The following is a 16,877-nucleotide window of genomic DNA, read 5'->3' as shown; positions in this document are numbered from 1 at the left end:
TGAACATAACCCATTTACAGAATCTCTTCTTATACTTATATATGTTCAGAGTTCTTTAAACTTGGTGAAATAATAAATTATACATTGGTGGTGCATATAATTGTAGAGCTGGAACATGGACAATCCATAAATGCAGAGCTGTATTTATTAACAAGATAATGTCTAGCAAGCCTAAGAAGCATGTTACTCTTCTACGGTTTTGACTTGGACTATTTTTTTTCCAACACTTCAGAAAGATACAGGAGTAGAAATGCCAACTTAAAGCAGCAATAAAGTATGGGGAAGGTCAAAGCCATAGTGCTTTATCGGTGTTGATAAATAGTTTTGCAATAAGATTTCCTAAACAAATAGTCCTTCAACTTCTAACAGGACTACTTCTAATTTCAGTACTTATATAGCTTTACTAAAATTATTTGATGGCCAGTATCACGGGTATCTAGAGATTAGAGGCATCCATAATCTCTTCTTAGCCATCTGATAGAAGTGTTTCCTTTATGAGACAATGCACAAATTTTTGGTGATAGTTCTGGTATGTATATTTTCTTGTATATCTAAATTGTCCTAATGAAACTCTCCTAAACGGACGATTAAACGGCCTAAACGGACGATTAAACGGTCACTAAACGATAAACGGTGGTAAACTGTTTTGTTTAGGGGGTAAACAGAAATTAAATGGTTGACCGTTTAAACGGTTAAAAAACGGAAAAAACGGTCTAAACGGCCTAAACGGAACGGAGATAAACTGTATTAAACGGGCTAAACAGTGGTTTAAACGGCTGTTTAGGCGAGCACGAGGTAAATCTAGTTCAGTTTTCTATGGATAAATTTGTATACTTAAGTTTATTATATTTATAAATGTGTACACTTGATATGTTACATGCATAAATATCTATATTTGGTTCTTTTCATATGCATAAATATATATACATACCAAAATAATTAATTTTTACTCAGATAAATATGTATAAATGCTAGAATACTTGATTTTTTGCATGCACATATATAATTATATGTATTTTTTTTTTAAAAGTATAAAACCGTTTAGATCGTTTAACTTCGTTTAAACACCGTGTAAATAGCCTAAACGCTAAACGAAGGGCGACCGTGTAAAGACCGTTTACCGTTTAGAAAAACATTGCAAACAACAGAGATAACAATCATGCACTCGCCTTCCTTTTCAGAACACCTTGGAACACAAGTATCGCTATAAATAGATAAAAACATAGACATCTATTTATGTGGGAATGCTTTCTGTACATACAAATGAATCAAAAAAATTACTTCTCGTTCCAACCACCTAGATTCCCATAAACGTCTCTCAAACACAGCCTATAATTTATCCATAAGGTTCATACCTACTGAATAAGAGTTCTTGTTTGAATATTACAAGATTAAAATAGCCTTAAATTTAAAACATTGCCTTATTACTTCTCTTTATACCATCCCTACTTGCCAGCACAGCCACCTCACATGCAAACTTCTCAAATGCCTTTGATTTTGCAGCAACAACAGCCATGGACACATACCAATATCCCAATGGCCCATTTGGCTGCAACCAATTGATCTCACTTCCGACGATGACTTCAACATGCAGATCATGCAGGAAGAAGAAGATGCAAGACTAGGTATGGCTCAACATCACAAATCCTTTGTTTTTATAAACTTTTATTTACATTTGTTTCTTATTGGTTCTAACCCCGCTCCCTCCACATACCTCGCCACACACGTACATTCAGTCCCAGAAAATTTAGTTGATTACGACTGCCTCCCGGCAGACTACGATGACCATGAAAATGACACGGCTCTATCTGATTGAGCAGGTACAGCTAAAATAGATATAAATAATAGATCAGCTAAACACTTCATAAGCCCAACACTCTATACCTCTTCTTCATTGTTCTACAGGTTCTATATCTGGATGCAGTCACCACACCGAGTGCATGTGCCGCTACCAAGAATCAGGTACATCGATTGTCCCTCACCATTTGCCAACTTTATCATATACTTTATATACCACATAACTCACACATCTAGATGCATACAGATGCTTCGAACAGAACAAGATACTGCCAGATAACAAGATCGGCATCAGCATCTGCACAGTTGCTACCTAATGCTTATTTATTATATATAATATGCATGCTCATGTGCACAACAGTACCACTACATATATCGTTGCCTAACATATGCAACCTAGAATTGTACAGTTAAGACATTCCCAGCTTTGTAGAATGTAACCATCTAACGTATGTGTTTTACCACAACTTTTACATGTAATGTAAGCATCCTGCAAGTTCCAACTTATCACATCGCCGCAAATATGTACAACAGTAAATCATATACAGCATGAGAACTCTACATTGAAAAACCTCAGCTTATTCTCTTACCGGCGCGCGCGAAGGCGCGCGGCATTCACTAGTAGATACCAACAACAACAATTTACAAAGGCAGTGCAAGCAAAATGGTTAGAGTGACTGACTAAGCCACCAGAACCAGATGGGATCTGGAATTCTGAAATGAATCAGCTGAGCACTCAACTCACCTCAATCATAATGCCACTTGCTGCTTTGCTTTGCTGCAGGATGATCAGAGTAGCACGAGCAAGGCCTCCTCTGCCTTCCTTTCAAACCCAACAACCTACGACTACGAGCGGCTCAACTCAACCGGCCACGCCTGACAGCGGTGGCAGCAACTGCTGCCATGGCTGAAACTCGGATTCGACAAGCCGGCCAGTCAGTCACTCACTCACTCAGCCTAACAGAAGCATAGAACCCAGCCACTGGCAGTTCATGCTCTAGCTGCAAGCGAACCCAGCCACAGCCAGCAATCCAATCAATCCAACAGCCTAATACTTGGTCAAACATAAGATAATTTGTCATTTTGTGGACAACACTAGAATGCCATTTTTTAGGAGTATGCATCATCTGTGCAACGTCTGCTCCTATGCCTGTCCACTTGATGCACTATTGCACAACCAGCTGAGAAGAATCTAGCTGCACCAGTGGCCACCACCACTACTCCACTTGCCATACCAGCAACAGTACCCATGATGCTCCATAATTTCCTGTCACCACCACCACCCAGGATATCACAAGCCAATGTTGCCCAGGTGCATCCACATGTATTATGTATACGTACTATAGCACACTCATCAGAGTATACTGGTACTAGCTACTGCAACATTCCCTAACGCTGCTACAACGCAAAGCATGATGTCTTCTTCAGCAGTAATCTTGTGCTGGCAGCAACATAGACAGTAATGGAAGGTTATGCTTGGTGTCCACCGAGATCAAAACACTTGACCACTTCTCATGCTACCCATAAATGTCATCTCGCGGGGTCATACAAACATGCAGGCACCCATGTGAAAAGGAATAGAATTTTGACATCTTGCAATGCCAATGGCCTTCCATGCTCAACCACCCATGCATGGTGAGTTCTCATATTAAAAAGGATCTGGAAAGTAACACCATACAAAGTATCTGGATGTTTGCCCATCACAGGGCGTAAATTTGGTGAACTAATGGCCAAAATTAGAAAAGTGGTCAATAGTACAACTACCTTTACATGGAATTATCATTAGACAAAAGAGGGCAAGAGTTTAACCAAATCGGAAGCATGCTAACATCATATGCTGGAATTAGGATCTACTCAGAAGCAGCGAAAACAGAGGCTCACACATCAGTCATGTTCGGTCTTATTAATTACATTCCTTATATAACAATTTCTTCTAAGCTCAGACATAAAAGAGCAATTACCTCCAATAGTAGTTACAAGCAAATAGGGCTTCTTACCTGTTGTCATAATCCCCTCACTATTTAACACAGATTTGCACCATGATAGCGTAAAGGACATCATTTACTCCAAGGCAAGAAACACAGGTAAAAAATTAGTATCTCAGAGCATTGGTTACACGGTGCCATTTATTAATACGATGTATGCATAACAGGTACATCTACATGATTATGCCACACTCCCTATCACTAGTGACATCAAATGGAAGCACGGACGGAAACAATACAGTAGAAATACCCAATAATCTATATACCATAAAACAAGCACATTTGTATAAAAAATCAAAGCAAAGGTGAGATCTACCAAGAGAGATTTACCTCCTCTCCCTCCCCTCGTCTGAATAGCCACTTCAACATACAAAAATCTCACAACAAGCATAGCTAAGACAAGCATCTGCCGAACTATACGCTATGGTGCCTCGCTAATCAGCTTTCACCGAAGCAGAGGTTTCAGCCGCCGCAGGAGGCGGCGGGCAAACCTTGTGCAACACCTTGCTGTCGGAAGAACAGTGAGATGTCTTTAGCTTCTTGAACTTCCATACGGATGTTATCTTCATCGGCGTCACGCCGTCGCCTGGGACCTTTGTATCTGCAGGGCCTGCAAGCTTTTCTGCTCCATTCCCATTTGGCTTTGATCTTCCTTTTCCATTTGAGTTTGACTTTGATTCATCAAGCGCAATAGAATGTACAAAGGGTTCTGTTTCTCTGGGCTGTTCTGATTCTTTGGGTTCTTCTGTTTCTTTACTACCACTATTTTGATTCAGAAGCAGCTCCTTTCTCTTGATCTTTACTTTCTGACCGGCACTTAAGTTTCCAACCCAAACTCCATTCTCAGCAATGTCGCCGCTACTCTTTGCGGCGTGTCTGGATGAGTTTTCACCGTCAACAACAGGACCCTCATGATTGAGCAATGGAACAGTTCTCTCACTAGATTTCCCCTCAGAGCATCCATTAGCCAACCCACTGCCAGCCTCGATTGGCACATGAATTGAAGAACCATTACAAGCATCAGCGCCACCCTCGCCGTTACCTCCACCAGGGGCAACAACTCCATCTTTGGCATCACCAGCAGTGATGGTGCGAGGCCTCTTGGGCGGTCCAGTGTGAGAGATCCTCGGCGAGCTATTCATGACACGGTGTAAATTGCGCGCGACCTCTTCATCCGACTGCTTGCGCCTCCTAGGCTTGGGAGCCTCCCCTGGCCCTAGGGTTCCATTGGGCCTGTACAGCATCTTGACCTGCACATGCTTCTTCCTGGACTTGACCTTGAACTGGAGGCCGCCGTTCCTGGACGCGCCGGCTCCCCTGGAAGAGAAGGAATCGAGGAACTCCATGGCAGCCCGCGCGGCGGCCCTAGCCTTGGCGGCGACGGCGGCCTTCTCCGCGGCCACGGCGCGCGCGGCCACGGCGGCGTCCGCAGCGGACCTGCGCGGCCGCCCTGGCCGCCTCGATCATCTCCTCGGGCGAGGACGCCGACGCGTTGGCGGCGAGCGCCATCTCGCGGAAGTCGGGCGGCGAGATCGCCCGCGGAGGCGGGCGGGGACGGGAGCGGCTCGGCGGCGGCGTCGCCGGCGGTGGCCACCGCCGTCCTGAGCCCGGCGAGCAGCCGCTTCCGCGGCGGCAGGTGGGTGTTCAGATCCGACGGCGGCGGCTCCATTTCTGCTCCAGATCGCGGGGCTCAGATCATCTCGCGGAGCCGGGGGGCCGGGGCGGGGCGCCGCGAGATCGAGCGCGACCAGCGGCTGGATCAGCTAAATCCGTGCGTCCATCCCCGAACCGGCTGGCAAGAGAGGCGAGGTCCTAGCACGGGCACGCGGATAAAAATGGCTCCTTTAGCATCGGGGACATGGAAATCTGCGTCTGAATTCCGCGCGGAGGCGGAGCAGAAGTGAGGGGGAAGAGAAACCCTACCTTGGAGGCGCGTGCTGGGCAGAGATCGGTGCGGAATTGGGCTGGATTTATGTGGTGAGAACAAGAGGAGGCCGGCGTAGACAGGACACAGGGGAAGGAGGCTTCACAGGTCACAGCCACAGTTTTATACTTACCACTCCTATATATCTTATGTAACCGGCTAATCCTAAGATGCCTCCGAATTTTTTAACACGACTGTCGCTAATTTCTCTCTCTCTCTCTATATAAAACAACCTATGGGATCACGATGTATTTGCAATAAAATCTACGCATATGATTGTCAGGTTCTCAAACCAAATGTTGTGCAACCCTTTGTGTGGTAATCATCAAGAGAGAATTATATATTTGGCACTAAAACAAATCAGTCTTTCGTATTCGGTATTTAAAAATTTAAACTTTCTTATCTGAGACTGAGTTAAAATTTCATCCATTCATTCGTTAGTTAACTATTTTAACCGTGCCAATTTTTTCTTAGCGTGACCTTCTTCCCCGAAGAAAAAAAACCAAACCCTAGATTGATGGAAGATTGGTGGAAGGAGGAGCAGAGGATGATGGAGCAGAGGATGTTGCGGCCGGCGGCGCCCAGCACCAGCTGCGCCTGCCCTCTGGTAGAGCGACCTCACCCGGCGGAGCTAGGCCGTGGCGCGGGGGCGGCGGCGGGGCCGACGCACCGGCCAGCCCGCGGCGTGGCGGAGGCGGCGCGGCCCCTTCGGGCAGCCAGCAGCGTGGCGGCGGCTCCTGGCGCTGGGCACGGTGGTGTTCCTGGACGAGTTCCCGGAGATATGGTACTCGTGGCGCCACCAAATGCTGGCCGTGGCCGCTGCCGGGTTCCGCGCCGGACTGGCGAGGGTACGGGCTCTCGGACCAGCCGCCGGAGCCGGAGGCGGCGTCCTACGAAGACCTGGTGGAGGATCTCCTCGCAATCCTCGATGCTCTCTCCATTCCCAAGGTAATACTGCTTTTTTTTAGAATCGCTGTGGTAAGGGCAGTCCCAATGGTGTATTGATGATGGTTTCTATCCTCATTAAATGACTTGCCACGTAGCAAAAATGCTGACATGGTAACATAATTAATGAAGAAAGAGAGCAAAAATCCTAGAAATTGTTTCCTCATGAAGAAATTAGGTCTTCTCTTGACCCAATGCACCAAGAAACCATGAAATCGCCATTGGGGAGAAACCACCAGTTTTCAGGGGGCTCGTGCCACACTCCCATTGGAGGAAGAAGATAGAGTTGGAAGAGAGAAAGAGAAAATAATTATTACACAAAGACACCTCCACTGTGGAAGGTAGTTTATATAGATGATTTCTTATGCTATGTAAACCGCATCAGTTTTTTCCATTGGGACTACCCTAAGTTCTTGGGTTTGGTCTTGATTGGGGATTTTTTTTTTCTTGGTAGTTGTTGGTTCAGTACTTTGGTGCGATTTGTCACTGTTAGCTTATCTGATATGATACTGCGATTGGCACGATGGGTGGACAGGAACCATGTAAGAATGTTCCGACATGGCTATATGTTTTGAAGGATTTGGAATGTACATCTCAAACGATATGCTAGGATTTTTTTTAAAATACTATGGATGAAGTAGTTCTTAAGGAAAATTGCTGTTAAGTTTGTGCAATTCTAAGGGCACGTAGAATTCGTTCACCACTGTTTTCCATCTCATGCGACGATATGATTTGTTGGGAAAACATACTTAGTGTATATTTAGATAGAAGAAACAAATAAGACCAACATTTTGAATCCAACCGCTTGGCAGTTTATTTTTATTCAGAATAAGGTGGAAATTTGAAGGAAAAAAAAGGATAGAATTCCTGTGTATTTCTTAGAGAAACCTTCTTGGCAGTTCTATTGTCCATCAGACTAAGCTTTGCCTATTTTGGTTATCTGCCCAACTTGTGCTACTAAGTCATTAGTTCAGTTGAATTAAATAATTTCCAATCATAGTAAAATTTCTTCAAAAAATAATCTTACCTTGTGAATCTTGACAGGCTTTCCTTGTGGTGAAGGATTTCGGAGCCATGCCAGCCTATGAGTTTGCTCTACGTCACCCTAGCTGCACATGTGGTGTTATGTGTTTGGGGGTCCCCTTCCTTAACGGTGGCTCATCCTATACCAGCTTGCCAGAAGGCTTCTACATTTTGCGCTGGCGGGTTGTTCTCTAATCTAAAAATATATATAATCCCCATTGCCAAATTGAGTACAGTGGCCGAAAACAATGACAGGGGAAGCTTGTTAACCGGGAAGAGCGGAGGCTGATTTTGGCCGGTATGATGTCAAGAGAGTTGTTCAGACCATCTACGTGCTCTTCTCTAGGAGCGAGATCCCAATAGCAAAAGAAGACCAAGAGATTATGGACCTTGCGGACTTGTCAACACCTCTTCCAGAGTGGTTCACTGAGGATGATCTCGCTGTGTATGCTTCACTCTGAGAGAAATCGGGTTTCCGGTATCCAATGGAGATGGCATATAGGTAACAATAGCAACTGGGCCAACCATACTATTCGTTTTGTGGGTTTTGAAAAATCAAGGTGTAATATGCTGCATTTGACAGGGCTTCGATTATCAAAATCCCATGCTGCTCTTGCCTTAGAATTTGAAATTTATTATTTATTTATTTGCAGACTTCGATTATCAAAATCCCATGTTTTAGTTCACAATATATTTGTGATATTTATAATTTTCTTATTTGACAACATGTCCATCTATTATTTTCCTATTTGGCATCATGTATTTCTGCTACAAAGAAGGGCATTCATGTCATTTTACCAGCCACTTGACGCCGTTACTAGCCCAAATGGACGGCAGTGCTATCTAGGGAAGGAAATTTCAACTTTGTGCCAAATAAGAAAGTTTAAATTTTTTAGTGCCAAATGTGGAAGACGGATTTGTTTCAGTGCCAAATACATAATTCTCCCAATCATCAAAGCTTGATAAAAATGTTATCCCAAACATCAAAGGAGAATATATACAAGGAAAAGATCCACTTTTTTGTCACTCGGTTTCCAGCAATTTAACACACATAATGTTGTTTTATTTGTGCCACTCATATTTTGATGTTTTAATTATGATAGTAGGGGTGGTACTATGGCTATTTATATTTATACTCGCAAATATATTATTTGTCATATGGCTACTTATGCTCGTGAATATTTTTATTTATCGTATGGCTACTTATGCTCGAATCTCTTCTTAGAGAGAATGCCGCTACGTCGTAATGTAGAATTTGTAAGGAACTCTTGATAGAGCTACCACCTGTAGGCTATATGTATCTGAGTCACATGATCTTAAGCTCTACATAGTTACAGAGCCTCAAACCAGGGTTGTTTTTCAGAGGCATAACAATATATATCCCTTCTAGCTTATGGCGAGGTCATACTTATTGTTTCTCAGCATTTCATGTAAGTGTCTGTTTAGTTCCCAAAATTTTGCAAAATTTTTCAAGATTCCCCGTCACATTGAATCTTTGGACGCATGCATAAAACATTAAATATAAATAAAAAATAAAACTAATTACATAGTTTAGGCGAAATTCACGAGACGAATCTTTTAAGCCTAATTAGACTATGATTGGACACTAATTATCAAATAACAACAAAAGTGCCACAGTACTATTTCCCAAAAAAAAATCGCCAACTAAACACTACGCATGAATGTGCTTGCTACTATGTGTTGTGCAATCGAACAATTATTTCTTCCCCATACAGCGGCACGTGGAGAAATTTCTCATTAGGGAATGGCTCTCCATCCACAACCCTCGTGGGGAGCCCTACCCCTATATATGTCGAAAGAATTAGTACTTGCAGAGATCCTAGCCCCGCATCAGAGCATGAGTGTATCAGATAAGCGGCCTGTTCGCTGGTTCGTTTCTGGGCTGGTTTAGACTGGCTGGTGCTGGTTTGTTGTGAGAGAAAAACACTGTTGGCTAGCTGATTTGGACTGGCTGAAACCAACAAGCGAACAGAGTGAAGATAATATAGATGTCACAAAGTTTTACTTAAAAAGCATGCAATAAAGGTGTTAGTTACCGATCATTTGCTTTCGCTAGGTGTAACCGAGAAACCAAACTGTCGGATTAAAAATTAATCGAAAAAAGTTTATTATACTTCCATGAAATATCTTCGTAGTCCTATTTTTCTCCTCCAACTTGAAAACCAGACACTTACTTCTCTAAACTCTAAAAACTATTTAAATTATATCTCCGCTTTGTTTTGAAGGCGATTTTGTCCTTTTATTAGTTCTTTTAAAAAACCTGATAAGGATTTTTAACCATAGAAAATGTCCATGAACTTCTAAAATTTTCGAGAAAAAATATAGACATATATTGGGATACAAAAAATCCAAATAAAATATTTAGACCTTATGGAAAATATTTCTAAACACTTGAAAAAGGATTTAATTACAGAAAAATAGAAACAAAATATCCAAAACATTCTAGTTGATGTCTAAAATCGTTTTGAAAACCTTTTGCAACAAAAGCAACGCAACTAGCAAGAATGCATAGCATGAATGCATTCAGCATTAAAGTAGCATTCATGCTAGTTGCGCCTCATTCTTTCCCATGTAATTTTTTAAAACATGTTTATACATCAATTATAACGTTTTGTACACTTTCTAGCATATTCTAGATAATTTTCTTATTTTCCTCGAGCTAAATCTATTTTTTTAAAGCTTCGAAAGACACTCTCATACGCTTTAAATATTTATTTGGATTTGTCATATCCCAATTTATCTCTAGGACTTTTCTTTGGAACTTAAAAAACTTAGAGTCATTTTATGTGATTTAAAATCTTACCAAATATTTATAAAAAAAATAACTAAAAAAGGTACAAAACCACCTTTGGAACCACTTTAAACCATGAACAGTTTTAAGAGTCCAGGAGATAAGGTGTTTGTTTTTAGAGTTTGAGAAGTAAAATTAGACCACTACAGTCAATCAAGGAGGTATAATGGACCTTTCTCCAAAATTAATTAACAGTTTAAGGGGAAATGCGTTCGAAGTTTTTTTTTGAGCAAAGGATTTTTTTTTTTGAGAAACACAAACCTGCCTTGATTAACTATTCAAGATTGAGGAAAGGAAATGTGTTCAAAGTGTGAGATTGAATAGTGTTTTTGTAGGAAAAAGTCCACGTTACCTCCCTCAACTTTCGCGAAAGTCCGCTTTTCTTCCCAAAACTCCAAACCAGACAAAACACCTCCCTCAACTTTTTAAACCGTTCATCTTATCTCCCTGGCCCTGTTATAAGCAGTTTTAAAGTCGGTTTTGTCTTTTTTTTTTATTTTGGCTGAATCTTTGAAAAATCATACTAAATCACAGAAAAATCATAAAATGAAAAATTCAATTTTGTTGGACTCCATATGAGTAGATCTACACAGTGAACATATAATATGGTATGTTTTAGTACAAAGTTTTTGCTATGGTTTTAGATCTATGCTTTTTTGTAATTAATTGAAATAATTTAGAGTTGCAGTTTCTATGGTCCAATTGTTATGAAATTTTTATGATGAGCTAATTATTGTATGATTGAACTGTAGTAAAAATTTCATACTCATTGGATCATGTATAGCTTAGTTAAAGAGCTTATACAAGAAGCATAAACCTAAATAAAATCTATGACTAAGTTATACATGACAAAGAACTTAGTTAAAGAGCTTATATTTTAACCATGAGCGTGATTACAATCATAGTCCAAGGCTGCCAACGCGCAGGTCGGGACACCTTCAAACATAAAACAAGAAGAAAACACTCTCCTCCTAAATTGCCCTAAAACATGAGCCACTCCATTAGCACTCCTGTGACATTTTGTGACTTTGAAGTCTTGAAAACAATTCAACATTTCTTTTGCCTGCTCAATGATGATGCAACTAGGGAACCGATTTGGAATATTGCAGTTGAGCGCTTGTACTGTAGCCGGCCGGCAGATTCCAACCATATAGGTCCTGTAGAGGTCGAAAGGGCATTTCAGATGAGAGGCTAAGACAACAATACGTGTTCTAAAGCAAATTTATGTAACACTATATCCATTTTAGATAATGATAATTTATAAGAGAACAATAGCAATATAGTAACACAATAAAACTTGCTTAGCATGCTCCTTTAGTGTTCTCCTAACTTTTTGTTTTGCAAAAAACACATGGTTAATGTGATGGTCTAGGATGTACGGTGCAAGTAGGTGAATAGATATATTTCCGTAGGCTAAGGTTATTGCTTTGAATCTTTTAGTGTAGCCTAATTCGCCTCCTTTATGTGTCGTTGAGTTCTTTGAATAGAAGAGCTATATTTTGAGTTATCTTTCATTGAATAATTTTATGGTTAATTATTTAGAAACTAAGTAGATCCAATAATGCAGTTTATATTATTGATAATAATGATTATAGTCTACTCCATCATATGTTTATGGGTACCGTGAGAATTTCTAACATTTATTAGTTTTTGCTCTGTGCGTGCTTGTCATTTTTTTGACAAATCGGCAAACTTTATTAATAAAAAAATTAAGAATAAAGCTAGTTCTCATCATCCCAAGTATAATTTTGCTTAGATTGCATAGCTCTTCTTGCCAATTCATGTGTCGCCCTGATTTGCATCCCTATTATAATACTCAATGGCTATATCCTAAAATCCACTCCAAATAATGTTGCATTCAGCCGTGCTAAACTTGCCGAAAAACCTCCGTCCTTTATTGTTTCAACAACCTCTATGCAATCTGATTGGATGATAAGCTGATTACATCCAATATATTGTGCTAGCATCAATTATTCTTTCAAAGCATACGCCTCTGCCATCGACGCATCTACCAGACGAGGAACATAGCTGTGGGCAGCAGCTATAACAACTTTCATCAAAGGATGCATCAACGTCCAGGTTCACCTTTCCCACCGATCAGGTTCTTTAATCCTCAAAGAATTGATCAGAAAAGGAGAACAGGTCCATGGACTAAAAGCGGAGCTCACAGAGCCAATTCTCACTGGGAGTTGGTATATCCGGTGGGAACGGCAACAACACATTCATGGACTAAAAGCGGAGCTCACTGCAGCTATAACAACTTTTCAGGTCTGCTATGTCCATCGATGCCCTGACCAAATTATAAATTATTTTAACTTTTTTTATTCATCTATTTTATTATTTATCTAAACATATTATTATATATAGATGCATAGTAAAATGGATATATAAAAAAGTCAAAGCGACTTATAATTTAAAACGGAAGAAGTACATATTGCTAAGAAAGAATGGAGCAAGAATCGGGCAGAGACGGCTGTGCATGCTTGTCGTTAGTAACATTAATTTTAGGATAACTAGGGTAATGTATGTGCGTTTCACCTGATAAACAATCAGGTTTAATTTGAGAGAAACAAGGGCTTTTTGCAACCGGTTACACCGTTTAAACGATAAGTTTTTGAGGATTTATTTTTGTTATTTCGTGTAGCAATTAGGTTAATCTATCAAATTATGTACGAATCTAAAATGCTACAAATGTTGACTTTGTTTGCGCGTACCGGAATATATTTAGTTAATTAATTTTATTTTATTGGAGGGCTGTTTGCTGTGCCATCAACTTCATGAGAAAGGATAATAATAATAATAATAATAATTCTTTACGGCCTGATGAGTTGTAAAATCGCTCGATCGGTGGGCTCTCAAGTCAAGAACAAGTCAATTCATCGTCGGCCGATTCGCTCGCGTGTCTGTCCACTTGCGGCGGAGGCCGGAGGGATCGGAGTGCGCTCATGGAGGTCGGGGGCGGATCCTCCACCGGCCGCGGCGGCGGCGATTGCTCCAGCTGCTCAGGTACGCTCTCGTCCACCTACACGCCCGGGTGCTCTCCCCTGTCGTCGTCCTGTAGCTTCCATCCGCCCGGTATCCTCTCGGCGCTGGAGCTGGACGCGGAAGCAAGAGCCAAGAAGCTAGGCCACATCAAGAGACTGGTGGAGGAATTCCGTGATGCCGCCGCCGGTGGGAGTGCACTGGAGAGGTGGTTCTCCGAGATGGACATCGCCTGGGTCCTCCGCCTCGGTGTCGGTGTCGGTGACGACGACGCGTCTGCGGGTGCGGGGACCATCCTCGCCTCGCACTCGCAGCACGCTGTTGGATCCTTGGTCTCCGCGAGATTAAAGACTCCACCTTCGTATACATGGACGGATTGTGCTGCAACGAGGAGGACGCGGAATCAACGAGTGAACCACCACCAGCAGCAGCAGCAGTTCTCTCTGAACTCTCACGATTCGTCCAATCGACCTTGCTCAAGATGCTCCCCTTTGTCGATGCCATTGCTGCTCATATTCCTAGGTGCAATTGCAGCAGTGAACAACATGGGGGGACTGTATCGTTGCAATCACCTGCGACAACGACGGCGGCGGCAACGAGGCTCCAGGCACTGGTAGATGTCCGCGACGCTCTGTCCACGGCCTCGGAGGAGATCCAGTTCTGGCCCAGTTTTTTCTCGCTCTACCATGTAGAATCTGCAGGGATAATCGACGACATAAGTGACCTCCTGTCGTCCAAGCTGGGTAAACTGGACAAGGCCATCTGGGACACAATGGATGGGATCAGGACTGGTCTCATGGGTGGAACTGGAACTGGAACTGGAACTGGAAAAGACGACTCTGCTTCAGCATCACCCGACGTTCACAAGCTCACCCGGTCCGTGATCAGCTGCATCAACCTGCTAGACACAAACTACGTCCTGCTCAGTCGCATTGCATACGAAGCAGCTCAACTTGGTAGCTACCTGCCTGAGATCCTCGGAGTCGCCCCTCTGACCAGCCTCATGACGGAGATGTTCTCCCGTCTGGAAGAGAAGCTCGTCAGCATGTCCCACTCGTGGTTCCAGTCCCAATGCGACAGCCTTGGCATTCTATTCCTGATCAACAATTCGCACTTCATCTGGCAGCAGCTCCATCCCATGTTCGATATGGCGTTCCCCATGGCTGTCCTCAACCGCAAGATCGACGACTACATACAGAGCTACCTGCAGGTGTCCTGGGGCCCGGTGCTCTCATTCTTGTACTATGATCCGGGACCCCTGCGCCGGGGAAGGTACTCCTCCGCACTGCCTCTGTTCGAGTTCGAGTTCCACAAAGTGTACAGGGCCCAGAGGTTCTGGAAGGTTCCAGACCCTGAGCTCAGGGGAAGGCTGCGGAAAGCTATCACCAATAAGGTCACTTCAGGCTTGAAGAAATTCTTGGAGGATAAGAACGTGACCACGCCGAGAATCACCCCTCAGGAGCTGGAGGACATGTTGCAGGAGCTGTTTGAAGGATGATGATTGATGAGCATAATAATATTTCATCATCTAATTAACCTTCTCCTCCTACGTGTGCAGCTAGCAACGAGATGTTCTGTGTGTGTATGTATCTGCAGGCTCTTGCTTGTTTACTACTGTGATATATATATATATATATATATATATATATATATATATATATATATATATATATATATATATATATATATATGTATGTATGTACACTTCTTTCCTCTCATTTCCACTTAACTCAGCCTTAACTAAGGTAGATGACCAACTCTTATTAGCTGAAATTCAAACAATATAGGTTTCTCGAAACTCCTCCTATATCGATGCTTATGCTGATTTGTGGTGAAAGGAAAACACTGTTTATTCACTAAAAAGTATTGCTGCTGAAGTAGTGCCGCAGAACAGGGCACCATGTTAATTCCTACCAAACGCGCTAGGAAAAAAAGATAAATCCTATAAATTCTCACAATAATCAGAAATATCAAGCCTTTAATTTTGTAGACTCAAATCATCCTGGTCGATAATTGCCATTACGAAAAATACATAAAGTAGCCCCTTAATTTTACATCTAAATTATCCATCTATGCCATTACGGAAGATAATTCAAAATAACCCCTAAAATTATATATAAATTACCTACATATGCCATTATGAAAGATAATTCAAAATAACTGCTTAAATGTGCATCTAAATTACACACTTTTTGTAATTATGAACCATAATTCAAAAATAACCTCATAACATTGCATCTAAGTTACCCATCTTTTTCATTGTAAAAGATAATTTAAAATAGCACTCTAACTTCGTATCTAAATTACCCGCATTTAGCATCATGAAAGATAATTTAAAGTACCCCTAATGATTTTATAAATTGCTCATCTTTATCATTATAAAAGATAATACAAAGTAACCTCCTAAGTTTGTCTTCAGCCCACCCCATATATATCATTGTTACAAAAGATAATATGAACTATGAAGTATTACTTTTATATTTGTATCTACCTCAGTGATTATAAAAAAATAAAACAAAAATATCTCTCAAATGTACGTGTAAATACTAATATATGTTATTACTGAAAATAAATTAACATTCCTAAAGTATGTTAAAGACTTCTACAAGTACAATCGTACATATGAAAACCTCCAGCGCATGCAACAAGGTCTTCGATCAGTTCATCGAAGATGGCACGCTCAATCTTCCTCCCAGCAACATAAACGTCTTCATACAGCACCTCCGCCCACACGGATCTCCGGACCTCATACGCCGCCATGCCATCTATCGTCTGCATTTCCTGCGCCTGTGGATTATTCCTCAGAGCTTGCACCTAAAGTCATTCGAAACAAATTAACAAAGCTGCTGCCATTTTTTTCTTGTATAAAGTTAGAATATGTTCCTGCATGTAGGTTTCAACAACCGAGATGGCGAGATCACGCACTGACCTGCTGCCACACTTCATCTACGAGCTTCTTCCCTCGCGCCACCCCCGTGCTGTCAACGACCCATTGACGCAGCGACGACGAACCACCTCTCGAGCTCTCTACCACCAGGCTCTGCAACGCCTCGTTGGCAAGGTCGAACAGCATCCTGTGATCCGTTGCCGCAGTTGTTCCTCCGGCAGTTCCATCGTACCTGCCGCCGCCGACGATGTAGTCGCCGCGGTAGTAGTACATGTCCTCGAAGACGTCGTCGCAGATGGGCATCGGCCTCGCCATCGAGTCCACCCTAGCATTGGCCGTCGTCGTCGTCGTATAAGCCGGCGGCGATGAGAACCTCTGTTATGTAGGCCTTGTCTCGGCTGCACGCTGCTTCGACGTCGGTGATGTCTGTCCTGAATGATGATTCACTGGCAGTGGCAGGTGCCTCGAATTCTGACAGGAATTTTGGACTCAGCTCTGCATATAGGAGACTATATCATGTTA

The 16,877-nt window shown here is 42.2% G+C and overlaps 3 pseudogenes; 1 reads left to right on the top strand and 2 right to left on the bottom strand.

Annotated features, from left to right (window-relative positions):
- Window positions 1–3,905: 3,905 nt before the first annotated feature.
- Window positions 3,906–5,834, bottom strand: LOC136527443 (uncharacterized; annotated as a pseudogene).
- On the top strand, window positions 5,641–8,104 carry LOC136526624 (uncharacterized; annotated as a pseudogene).
- Window positions 8,105–16,050: 7,946 nt separating this feature from the next.
- Window positions 16,051–16,670, bottom strand: LOC136526623 (uncharacterized; annotated as a pseudogene).
- Window positions 16,671–16,877: the final 207 nt, after the last annotated feature.

This window comes from Miscanthus floridulus, chromosome 19 (genome assembly GCF_019320115.1).
Source record: "Miscanthus floridulus cultivar M001 chromosome 19, ASM1932011v1, whole genome shotgun sequence".
In the NCBI taxonomy this organism is placed as follows: domain Eukaryota; kingdom Viridiplantae; phylum Streptophyta; class Magnoliopsida; order Poales; family Poaceae; genus Miscanthus; species Miscanthus floridulus.
The sequence above is the reverse complement of the archived record's forward strand: the minus strand, read 5'-3'. Positions and strand labels throughout refer to the sequence as shown.